This window comes from Anabrus simplex, chromosome 5 (assembly GCF_040414725.1).
Source record: "Anabrus simplex isolate iqAnaSimp1 chromosome 5, ASM4041472v1, whole genome shotgun sequence".
NCBI lineage: Eukaryota > Metazoa > Arthropoda > Insecta > Orthoptera > Tettigoniidae > Anabrus > Anabrus simplex.
This window is the reverse complement of record NC_090269.1, coordinates 10,910,643-10,924,262: the sequence shown is the minus strand read 5'-3', so window position 1 is coordinate 10,924,262 and position 13,620 is coordinate 10,910,643. Positions and strand designations below refer to the sequence as shown.

The following is a 13,620-nucleotide window of genomic DNA, read 5'->3' as shown; positions in this document are numbered from 1 at the left end:
TCCACTGTCATAGCTACTAGGCTAGTAGAATGATAAGAAAGCGAAGTTTTATTTCTCATGGGGAACAGTGTGTTGAAAATTGAGTTAAAGGGGAATACGAAGCAAAGCAAAGGTCGGCATCAGTTAGGGGCGTTCCATCACCTCTATAATAAACTGAAAGCTGACCCCAATACATTTTTTGAATACTGCAGAATGTTACCTTCAATGTTCGATTATACAGTGTTTTTTTTTTACCACACCTTTTGCTTATGTTCATTTTGGTTTAATCATCAGTGGAATTATATCACTGAGAACTATATAACGTACACCTCCTTGTATCAATATAAATAAATTGTGTGGAAATTAAAACGTAATGTGAGAAACGGTGTTCCACTCCTTATCAATCTTGTCCCTGTTGTGGTAACCTTTAGTTATACTGACCAATACCATGGGTCTCCTAAAAACGTCAGAAATGAGAGCCTCGGATGTTGAAATAATGCTAACACGCTGCCGACTGTACAATAGCGGACAAACTTGTTCGGAAGCTGCTTCCTACTCGTGAGTGTGGGTAGCGCTATCTGGGAAGCACACACTTGAGAATGCTCTAAAGCCGTACAGACACATGTGATTGTGTGCGTTTGTCCGCGTAAAGCAGGTAGCATTTGGAATCTCCTCGAAGCATGTGCACGTTCGCACCTAGGACATAACCTAAGAAGTACCTGAATCTTGCAAAGTTCTCAGGATGTCAGTATGATGTGATTAAAATTGTTCTTAAGTGCTACTTGAATGACATACGAAGGTCGATCAAATATAAACAGGATTTCTGTTCCTGACCATCAAACGTTGGTATGACTGGCCCTGAGCTTCTGCCATGCTTAGGCGGGACCGTTAGGAGTGAGGAGAGATTGCTCTTAGATATTTGATTGGAATAGTAACAATAAGTTAATTTATTAATTTGACCACCTAATCAATACAATAAGTCTTGTCCACTGATCTCTATACATGGATCGCTGATGGCAGCTCTCCGCTGCAGGAGAAAGTACGCCAAGTTGAGCGCACGGTTCGCCATGTTGGTGTACCCATCCTAGAGCTCTCCTTATGGGGAAGCAATGATAATATAATCAATTTTAAATCGCAATTAATGGCGCATTGGAATAATTTAAAATGTAGGGACATGTTCACTCAAAGCATAAGGACATTGGGAACACCGACACGTCATTCCGAGGTCAGTAAATCTCCGGGATAGCAATAATAATGAGTGTATAATAACGGCCGACAAATATTAACTTAGGTGCTGAATACATGCAATTAGCAATCGGTAATACAATACGAGTGAAAAACAGTTTCTGGAAACATTGCTGTGAATTTTATACATGCATGCCACGAAATTATGCATTCTTAAGGGGAGGTATGACTGAATTTTTCGTATTTTGAGCCAAAAACTCTGTTTTTCTTTTTATTCATACAAAAATAGCCCTATTCTTCCTCTTTAAGAAAATGTTTTTAGTTTAGTAATTCCGGGTTGTTTAAAGCTTGTAGAAGCCATGTAATATGAGCCCGCAGGACATTTAAAAGCACAGAGCCACACCCATTTCTCCTGTAATGGCATAATGATAGTTGACTGTGTGTTTTTCGCTGGATATTCAAGTATTTCGCGGCTTATTTTCCGTAAAAGTACACTTCGGCATGCTGACAGTCACTTGTTTACTATGTAATCAATACAATTACGTTATGTTAGGAAATATTGTAATTTGAACTGACGAAGAGAATGTTGTACTTCTTCCAAATAGTACTCAGTTTATATCTGCCACACATGTATACTTTGACCGTTTAAATATATTATGTATTTGTATTATTTACATTTAGGATTTCCTATTTGTTTTAATTGTAGTAGCACAAGCATGGCTCCCTTTTTTGTTAATATTTTAGTAACATGCAGAAGTAACATGTGGTTTCAATTCAGCGAGTGAAATATCTAAACTAGTGATTTTTCATTGATCTATTTCATCTTAATTCCTTTGTAAATGTGTGGGGTACTGCAATAACACAGCACAGAACACCCGTGAAATTACAATCAGGAGGCCTGGCGTCACTGAACTAAGCATAAACAAAACAAGCGCGCTCCTCGGGGTCTACTGCACCGTGCGCTCGCTGCCATCTTACTACGCCAGCCATCTTCTATTCGGCTTACTGCTACCCAAGCTACCAGCCATCCATGTATAGAGATCAGTAGTCTTGTCTTAGTTGATTTACATTGGCATGTTAACTAAAATGGTACATGTTTCACCTTATATTTAGGCACCATCAGCCATTACCTTAACCTTAAAATAAAATCAGGCACTTGATTTACATATACATGAAATAAAACAAATTTTAAAAAAGCCTTGGAGAGACGTGTGAACTAAAGTTAACATATGGTAAAAGACTTATAATAAAGTTTTAAAGATATTACAATGAGTATTTGTAATAATGACATTAGAAGGCTTCTATTATAATTAAAAATGAACAAAGCAACAGTCTGTTATGAACAAGTGATAAGATTGCTATAAAATTATGTTGGCCGACCAGCGGTTACAACAAAAATGACGACGAAAATCGTATTATAATAAAAAATAATGCTGAATGAAATAATGATGAAAGATGGTCAAGTGACCTGCAATTATTTGTTTATAAGAGATAAGAGTCGAAAGTCAGTGGCATATGTGGTTCACTCTGATAAAAAATTACGAAGTTGTAGTTGAAGGTTGAAGAAAGATGTTTAAATTGGACCTTTATGGACCATCTCAATTAGATGCAATGCTAAAATGTTGTTAAGAATGTGGGTTATTGACATTCTAGTCGAAACGGCAGTGTGACGAATCTGTAAAAGGAAACCAGAAACGTGGTGTTAATTGTGGTGTTTACGTTTTAAACAACAACTACTTCACCATTAATGGTTATGAATTTCATGTTTTTGGTCCGTATTGAACTGAGAATAATATATAAGTAATAATAATAACAACGTAAACGTTTCCACCTTTTCAATACTAAAATATATTCACAAAATTATAAATTACACGGTACTAGTTTCGACCCATCTAGGGGTCATCATCAGCCGTATTGGAGCAAAGATCACTTTTGGCGAAATCCTAAGAAAATGTTATTTTAAAGAATAACAAGTGAAATGAGATGTTATTATGGTAATAGTTAATAATACAAGGAATATACATACTAAGAGGTTTTTAACAAAGAATAAAGTATAAATGGGGTGTTGTAAAAATTATAATCATGGAAATCAGTAAGTTCTTGTATTGAAATGACATACATAAAATTATATATGGCTTAGGAAGAGGGCTTAAGGCGGGGTTGAAGGGTGCGGGAGAAAGTGTAATTGTCTTGGAAAAGTACCTTTGATTAAATATAGGATTGAGTTTAGGTTAGCTGCATTATTGTTTCTGAGGAAAGTGATAAATACATCGAAGAGTATGTTGGGTTTCTCTGAGATTTCATTGAGATTGTGACTGGCATTAAAGTATTGGTCTAGGTGTATGTAGTAATTTTCCATTATGTTGAGTAAAGGGCCCTTGTTTGCTAATACGAGGATGTCCATGTCTTGTTCAATATTGGTGAAATTATGGTTATAATCTTGCATGTGTTGGCCGATGGCTGAAAACCTGTTGTATTTTATTGCGTTAGTGTGCTCGTGGTATCTGATAATGAAGTTTCTCCCGGTTTGCCCGATGTAGGTTTTTTTACAGGTGGTACATTTGATCCTATAAACTCCTGATTTTAAAAAACTGCTGGTCTTGTTGATGTGTGAAGTATTGTATAAAACGTTCTTGTTCTTATTGTTGGTTTTGAAGGCTATTTTAACGCCTTGTTTCTTAAAGATGTCGGTTAACTTGTAGATATCATTGTTGAACGTGAAGGTGGAAAATGTTAGAGGTTTGGTTATTTCTTTTTTGAGGGTAGTTTTTGGGCGATGTTTGTGTTTACTGATAATCTTTTCTATAAAATGATTGCTGAAGCCGTTGAATTTTGTGATTCCGCGGATTGTGTTGAGTTCGTTTTTTAGATCTTTATTGGACATAGGTATGCTGAAGGCTCGGTGAACTAGGCTGTTGTATGTGGCTTGTTTGTGGGACTGGGGGTGCACTGAATCTTGGCGAATGGTGGAGGCTGTTTGAGTGGGTTTTCTGAAAATTTTATAAATGAAAGAATCTGAGTTTCTAGTGATGGTTAAATCTAGAAAGTTGATTTTTTGATTTGATTCGGATTCTAGTGTGAATTTGATATGAGGATCAATATTGTTGAGTCTTAAGAGGGTGGTGGGTGCGTTAATTGATTTCTCATTCATGATTACAAAGACATCGTCGACATATCTGGCCCAAAAGAGAATGTTTTCGAATTCGTTGTCAATTTTGGTGTATTCGAGGAAGTCCAGGTATAGTTCTGCTAAGATACCTGAGGCCGGTGACCCCATTGCCAAACCATTTTGTTGATATATGACATTGTCAAAAGTGAAGAAGTTATTGTCGATGATAAGTTTTAATATTGTGATAAAGTCTTGTATCTCTAGTTTGCTTAAGTGGCTGTTTTTGTTTAAATTGTTTATAATTATTGGAATTAATTTTGATACTTGTATGCTTGGGTACATGTTTACAATATCGAAAGAGTGGATGGAGTGATCCGGTTGCAAATTGAACTTGTTTAGTTTTTCTACTAGCTCAGATGTGTTTTTAATAGACTTTTTGGATAAAAATTGATAATTTTTTCTTAAGAAACATTGGATGAATTGTGATATTTTGTATAAGGGGCTCGGTCTATAGTTGATAATTGGCCGGATGGGAATTCCGGTTTTGTGAATTTTGGGAAGAGCTTTAGCAGTGGGGAGTCCTGGGTTCATATGTATGAGTTTGGATTTTTCCTGTTCGGTAAATAAAAAAGAAGTGTTTTTAAGAGTTTAAGTAGTTTTTGAATTTTTTGGGCGGGGTCTTTTTTGATTATGGAAAATGAGCTGTCTGTGAAAAAGAGTTTTGTTTTTTCAATATATCCTTTTTTATCCATAACTGTTGCATTGCCTTTGTCAGCTTTGGTTACGATGAGTTCGTTGTCTTTAATTTTCTTCTTGAGGGCGTATATGTGCTTTTGTTCAGCAATTTTTTCTCTATTATTGAGGTTATTTGCGGGGTTGGTTAAATTGGGAAGGATATCAGTCAGTTTCCTTTTAACATCGGTTCTAACCTCATTTTGCGTGTCTTCCGGCATTTTGCTGATGGCAGCTCTGATTCTGTGATCTGGCCAAACTTGAACAGCCTCAACATAGCCGCTACTAGTCAAATGGATAGCACACAGACACAACTCACCGCCTTTTGCAAGGATTTGACCTTCCAAGACGACAGTGAAGAATCATCAATCGGATAAGAACTGGACAAGGCAGATGTGGTTATCTGTTGTGCAAATGGGGTTGGACTAGGTCTGTAGATTGTGATTGTGGTGCCTCTTCTCAGTCAATCCACCACATTGTTGCTGACTGCCCAATTCGAGCTTTCAAAGGAACGCTAATGGACATTCACCGCACATCGGATGAATCAGTTGATTGGGTCAAAATGCTAGACCTAGAGTTATAGTATTGTACGGACTTGTGACTACGCACATTTACCCTGAACTATATACATGTGTGTACATAGATTCATCATATGATAAATAATAATAAATAATAATAAATAATAATAAATAATAATAATAATGTACCACCCCATTGTTTTTAATATCTCCCCAGTAATTTGATCACTTCCTGCTGCTTTTCCTTGCCGAAGCAGTTGGTTTTCTCTGAAAATATCTTCATTTGTGAATGAGAAGCTTCTTATTTCCCTCTGTCTCTCTCCCTCTCTATCTTCTGTTTCGGTTTCCAACTCCTGACAATCATCTACTGAATCTCTGAATTCCCTACTAAATAGGTTTGCTTTCTCAGTATCTGTTAAATAGTGTTCACCCCCTTCTCCCACCATTGTAGGAATTTGGATTCCTTTTTGATTCCTGATATATGAATACAGCTTTTTCCATTTCCCTTTGTGGTCATTACCCTCTTGAAGTATGCCATTCATATAATTCTCTTTTGCTTCCTTTTTCACTCTATTCAGTTCCCTCATTAGCTGTTTTCTAGTTTCTCTACTCTCCCTACCCTCTTTGATTTTCCTGTTTACTATTCTACATTTTCTTTTTAATTTTCTTATTTCCCTTGTATAATAAACAGGGTCTGAGGTCATTTTACCCTTCTTAACAGGTACAAATCTTTTCTCTCCTTCCCAAATGATTCCTTTAAATTTAGCCCAAACTGTATCCACGTTACTCCCTTCACTTATCCAACAACTGAATTGTGATTTAAGGTAAGTCCCAAATTCATCAACTTTAGTTTTTCTGTACAATTTCTTGTCTTGTGTAACCCTCTTATTAAGCCTTTTTGGTACGAGTCCTACATCCATTATTACAGCCTTATGGTCTCCTATTCATTCAATTACCTCAGTTTTATCAACAATTTCCCATGGTTTAACCAAGAATACATCTAGTAAGTTATTGAGATAAGTCAGTTCTTGTACTACTTGTGTAAATCCTCCCTCCCAAATTAACTTATTTGCCAGTTTCTGTTCATGGGCTTCACTAGCAGCTCCATTCCATTCAACTTCAGGCAAATTTAGATCTCCCCTAATTATTACCATATCATTATTATTGTTTTTATAATTCCCACCTCCGTCATATTATCACAAACTAATTTTATCCCTAATATTTCATCCCTTTCATCAGTAAACCATTCATGTGAACAGTACGTTTCATTCACCAGAATAAACACACCCCCCCCTCCCTTTTTATCTCCTCGGTCTCTACGATAGACTGTGTACCCTTCTGGAAATACTTCTCTATTACCCACCCCTTCTCTCAACCATGATTCCACTCCTATCACCACATCAGTCTCATAAGATGCCATCAATGTACCAAATTTTAATTGTTTATTCACTACACTTTGACAGTTTACCAAGAGCAATCTCAGACCCCCTTCCTCCCTAAAACTTGACAGTTGCAATTGGGTAACTTGAAATTCCCTACTATCCTGAGTTTCTTTTTCTAGTTGACTGAGCCAGCTTGAAGTACAGCTGGCTCTTTCTACTAGTTTTCCTGGTCAGTATTATAACTCAAGGGAGTTGCCTGTTTTACAGTACATATCTTAAGATCAATAAAATCTAGAACAATATTTGCTATCTTTCGTTTACCTGAACTGTTTAGATGGAAGCCATGTTTTGTATGACAGTATCTCTCAAAACTGCTGCATTCAATAACCTGAGTATTCCGAAAATGTTAACAAATTTTAACAATATCTGTATTGACCTTGTCCACTTCAATGTTCACACACACGAGTCTCTACGCAAATCATGCCTGTGGGGCACGTTCACAACAATTTCCGCACTTATAATCCCACCATCGATCACATGAATCACACAATATTCCATTTTTCACTAATCTTCGACATTTTCCGCACTTTTCGTCACATTTTGTGGTTAATTTACTCGGAGGATAAAACACTACGTCGTCGTCATTACTGAGCGCCATTTTGAAAAAAAAATTACTGACACCAACCATGATGAAAAAGCGACTATTATGGGCAATGCAACATTGAAATTGGACTGCTGTTGAATGGAAAAGGGTAAGCTGTTTGCCAATATCATAATTTGTTTACTTCCTCCCTGTTATGTTCAACCACACTTGGCGTAAACAGGTTTTAATACAAAACTACATTTTTTTTTCATGTTTGCTTTTCGAATGAGTCATCAATACACATCCTTGATGACAGATCTGTCCGTATCTGTTAGGAGGCACAAGGGTGAGAAATACAATAGTGACTGCATTTTCAAGACCGTTAAGCACCCGTTAAGTATCATATTGTGATTGGTCATCAGTAGCAATGGAACCGGCCGACTGTATAGTGTCGAAGGAACCATGAACCAATACCAGTACATTAAGGTTCTAGAGAAACGGCTACTTCCACAAGTTCGTGAATGGTTCCCAGATGGCAAATTTGTGTTTATGCATGACTCTGCACCTTGTCATGAGGTTAAAGCTGTGACAAATTCCTTCTGGACAACAAAGTGAAGGTTCTGGACTGGCCTGGCAATTCTCCTGACCTCAACCCGATCGAGAACCTTTGGGGGCTAATGAAGAGGAAAATTTGTTCTCATAATGTCACAAATAAGATCCAGCTGATCGAAAGACTAATCAATGTGTGGTATCATGATGATGAAATTAAAAATAACTGCCTCAGATGCATTTATAGTATGCCAGATAGAGTCCAAGCGGTAATTGCTGTGAAGGGAGGTGTTACAAAATATTAGATATTCCTAGTTTCCTTAGTTTGTCATGATTTTCATTAATATTTCAAATGTAAAATTGTTTCATATCTTTCTCAAAAGTCAATTTTAGATTAATTAATTGGATATCAGTGAAGTTTAATTGTGTATGTCTAATCAAGTTTGGAAAATACAACTTTCACCTAGTGGCCCTAATAATATGATCAACCACTGTATATTAAAATATATGTGACTAAGTAGCACGACCAATTAATCTTTAAGAAGTTAAATAAGTCTTAAAACAATATTATCTTGTATGTCAAAAAATGTCTGTAATTGGCCTAGAAATGTACAAGGATTTCCGTATAAAATTTATCATCAGTCCTTCAATAACATCTGACGTGTTAAATACATAATTTCTAGAACATTATTCTTTGGTTAGGTGTGAGTTATACGTATTTATGTGAAACAGTCCCTCACATTATATAATTGTAATATTAATATCGTATACAAGTTTTTCTTCCTTTTTTAAAAATATCACAGTCGTTGTGTGACTATTGTAAAAGCATCTAGTTGTTCATATAATTTAAGCTTGAACTCTGCATTCATAATATTGTTCAAAAAATATAATAATGTATAGCTGACGCCGTATGTTTATGGCTGAGATCTTGAAAAATTGTTTCAACGTCCGGTGGAATTGGACAGGTTAATAGTGATCTCGAACCAGCACGGACCTCTTGCTCGATGTAACTGCGTGTGATGTTTGTGAGGAAACATAACAATACACCATACACCACATGCCCCAACGAGAGGTAAGCCTCATATAACTTATGCCATTTGACTAACACGCTCTGTCTCTCTCTCCTTCTATTCATTAATTTTTATCAAATTTTATCTATCATTTATTCAGGTTAACTTCATGGACACCGCAAGGAATTGCGAATTTATACCAGCCACAAATTAAGAATGTGTCAGTTTTAACCATATCTTGATGTGCCGTCCTGACTATGTCCAACAGCATTTCAGCATGATTTTAAAAAACAGTATGGGAACATTTCATTTTATTCACGTTGGTCGATGTGGAAACACCATCTAGCAGTTCTGCGTCAGCTGGTGGTTATTTACAGTGGCATCCAGTGGCTTGCATACTGCTAACACCACTCAAGTAGATTTTGTGATTGATGATCTGACTACAGAATCAACATTTACCAGTTCCTGTTTTGCAATTGAAATTGTAATGATTAGCAGTGATGGAACTAACAATTCTAGGAATATCAATACAAGAAAGAGTCTGGATGATGAGCATACTCCAGGTGCTAAGAATTTAGGGCCTACACTTAGTTCAAGCCAGATTTTAATGTTAATTGTGTGTTTTGTACATTAGTTTTCATGTCAATTGTGTGTTTTTACATTCGTTCAGTTATTAGATGTATTACATTAAGGCTGAAGATGGCCAGCCAAGGCCGAAACTAGTCCCTAGTTTAGTGAAGTAATTCAATGCACTATTGTATAATATAGTATTGAAAAAGGTGGACCATATGACATTAATTTAATAATTATTATTCTAAATGTTAGTCGGCATGGTATTAGAAGTGATAGCACACATTTCCTAATCACTAGAGTGCTTTGTGTCAAACTAAATTTCAAACTAATTTTCATAGCCAATTTTGGCATTGCAACTTCTACATGTCTGACTTCAGTATTATAATTATTCAATGTCTAACAGCAGATTGGTGGCCTTTTGCTCTAGACTGAGCTATTTTTTCAATTTCTTTTCATCAGTTAATATATTTTTCAAATTATTTAATGATTTTGAGATTTTTGTAATATCTGTGGTTCTCACTTCCTTCATCCGATTTCCACTACTACTCTCTTCCCCCATGGTTCTCTTATGCCTTCACCTAAGAGAGTTATTTGTTTAAATCTATCCAAAACTCCCTGCACCCACTGTAGCCGCACTGAATTGATACCAAAACAACAACATTCAAAAGTCTTCAACAAATGAGTGCCAAAAAAAAAGCTTTTTATAATTTGAAAGAGGCAGTGCAGCAAACTGTGTGTTCAAATTGTTCTGTGGACATGGTAGAAGCCTTGATACGAAAGCTATTTGAAATAATATGGTTACTAAGGATATAGTAAAGTTCTGACTGACTGCAGTACAAACATGGCAGGTAGCAATTTAATCACAACAGCAATATTTTTCATTTGGAAGCTAGAAAACTTAATCGCCTTAAAGAGCTTGAATATATTTACAGATTAAATAGTATTTATCACCTCCTCCTTCATTTTAATAATAATAATGGTATTGCAATAGTTATAGCTTCCGCCATGCCAACTGGCAGTGGGCCCGGCCCGGCACCGTATAGGCTCACCCCTTATGCTTCAATCGCGCCAATCACGAGCAGCACTTAAGTGCTAGGCCAGCCCCACTCGCTTCCGCCCGCGGTCCCGTAACAGAAGAGTATGGACATGACTCCACGATTAATCTGGAGTGTTCCATCTCGCAAGATTCCTGGATCCATCGAGCATCCAGACTATTCTAGAAGGGCCAGCGCAGATATATAAGAGAGGAACGACCTGCCTGCAGTTAGTGAGAGTTAGAGAGTTAGTTAGTGAGTGAGAGTGAGACTGAGTACGCTGGTGTGAGTTAGCGAAGAGCACAGTCAGTGATAGCCTGGGCTGAGATGTCAGCCTGATGGAGTATCTGCCTGTTGGAGCCGAGGACTCGTTCCTATTTCCCTGACGTCATGTGTGTGAGTCCCTTGAGACGGCTGCTGGGGAAGAACCTTGGGTGTTCTGGAGTAACGCGAAGGGAACATTGGGTGCCGACGTGTGCAGACTGCGAACGGAGTTTGACGGATTGAGTGAACAGTGGATGCTATCCCGACCTGCGAGACTGACGTGTAGGCTGTGGACCGTGACAGCGCTAACGAGTTTGACTGAGTGGCTGAGTGAGTGTAGTGTAAATAATCGATGGCTCTGTGTGTGTGTCATTGTAGATGGAACATGAGAAACTAAGAGAGAGCGCAAACCGTGTAAGTGTACTTGTGTAAGTTGTAAGCTCGGCAATCATGTGTGTGCGCGTGTAAATGTGTGATTGTAGTGCTTAGTTAATAAATCTTAGAAATAGGACGCTACCAGGTTCTGTACTCATTTATTTACTTATTTACCCAGCCAACATGTTACAGTATTAACAAGTATTTTTGAACATTTCTCAGCTTAATGCTGAAAGTCCTGGAAGTTGAAACAAAAAATTAAACTTGCTTTTAACCAAAAACTAACACCACATTTTGTAGGTCCCAATTGATCTGTCATTGGTAGTTTAAGTAATTAAATTTACAGTTCCAAAAACCACTCTCTCCTTTTTGGTTGCTTTGAATTACATTAAAAATGTAACTTTAACATCTTTCCTTAGTACAACCAACTTCCCTACATTTTACCTTTTAATTTTACACGTCTCCCTACTTTTCAACAGTTAACTATTTTCAGATGCCACATATTCCTGTCATGCCAGTCTTCTTTGGATAGACCTCTCCTTTCCACGGCTTTAACTACAGTGGAACCTCGATTATCCGCTCCCGGAATATGCGTTCAAATTACATGGTCCCGCGAGCATCGTAATTAAATCACGTTGTAAAAGTCCCGCATTATCCGTTCCTCGAAGAAACGCTTTCCTGGATCATCCGTCCAGAAATTCCAGTCCTATCAATGCTAAATCCTCGATCAATCGTTTTTTAATAAACTGTATCTCACGAAAGGACGGCTATGGCATATTTATGGATCTTGGCGTTAACGCCCCGTCACTGCGATAATTAAAGCAAGTACTGTACCGGCACTAGAAAAGCGATCGGAGGTGAACTTGCATAAGAGACCATCTTAGCATCGCAGTCGGGTGGTATTGTTTAGAAAATCTCGGAAAATCACAAAGCAGAGGGTGCCCACAACAATTGCAAGGAGACACGGCGCATTCCGACAGCTCTGCTTGAAGACGGAACGAGGTTCGTCATATGTTCGCACTTATAAAACGTCCACATTATGTCCAGGGTTAGATGTTTATATTTTTACATTTTTTCGATCATACTGCCGAAGAGGTTTTCGGCACTTTGCTCAGGGCACTGCAGAGTAACTGGGCTTTCAGGCAGGAATCGAACCTGTTCCTTCTTAACACAAATTCAGTATTTTTGATATTATCGTACACGATTATGTTAGCGAGACCAAAACAGATGTTGCACCCTACAAAAAAAAAAAAAAAAAAAAAAAAAAAAAAAAAAAAATTGCCATGGGAGGTCTTGGGATTGCCTATTACTGTTTAGGTCCTGATGTAAGACTGGGAATGTTACGTTTTCGTGTTAAAATACCAAAAACTGCAGTCGTTTTATTTGCGCACGTTACATTTTAAATGATTGGTATTATTTCAAACTCGTACTGACATGTGCAGCGAGCGCACTTTCCAGATGACCTCAAGGTCACGAATAACCGTAATTTCTGAAGTTTTTACATTTCTTTTATCTTTCCAATTTGATTGGATTTGTGACGCGCAGAATTGAATATAACGCATTCGAGAACTTTTAAGAATCGATACTTACATACGAAACAATGTTTTCGAGTTCAACATAACCTTTAAAAATCGATGTAGGCCTAATTTGCGCGGTACCAGATTTCCAGAAACTGACTATGAACAGTATACCGGAGACCAAATTACAATGAAAGATTAAGAAATGAACGGATTTCGCCATCATTTTGGGTGCTTTTGTATCTAATGTTCTTTATTTTATTAGATGAGAGAATTAAAAACTACTTGTGGTCGATTGTCGTTTGGCTTGGCGTTATTAGATTTTTCGAAGTTTGGCTAGCCTAATCCAAGTTGCTGAACTGAAAGAAGTTTTCACGGGAAACTAATGAAGATTCCCCTGTAAAATTGAATATAAAGTACCGAGATTTTGAACTCGCGTAACGGTAATTAATGCGGTTTCGCGATCTAACATGCCCGCCTCTCATCCAGAGGGCCCGGGTTCGATTGTGACCAGGTCAGGAAATTTTACCTGGATATAAGTCTGGTTCCAGGTCCACTCAGCCTACGTGAATACCTTTAATTGTGGTGCTATCTAATGGTGAGATGGCAACCCCGATCTACAGAGCCAGGAATATTTGCCGAGAGGATTCGTCGCACTGACCATGCGCAATTCGTAATCTGCAGGCCTTCGGGCTGAGCAGCGGTCGCTTGGCAGGCAAAGTCCCACTGGGGCTGTAGTTTGGTTTGGTTTGGTTTGGTTTAGGAGTTTTTGTAAGATTATAATTATACATATTTAATTTTTGTGATGTT

General features: G+C 37.5%; 1 protein-coding gene across 2 annotated transcripts in view; it reads right to left on the bottom strand.

The window, feature by feature from the left end:
* lig (lingerer) overlaps positions 1-13,620 on the bottom strand; it is a 612,955-nt gene that overhangs the window by 326,746 nt on the left and 272,589 nt on the right. The gene's annotated exons all lie outside the window — the stretch shown is intronic.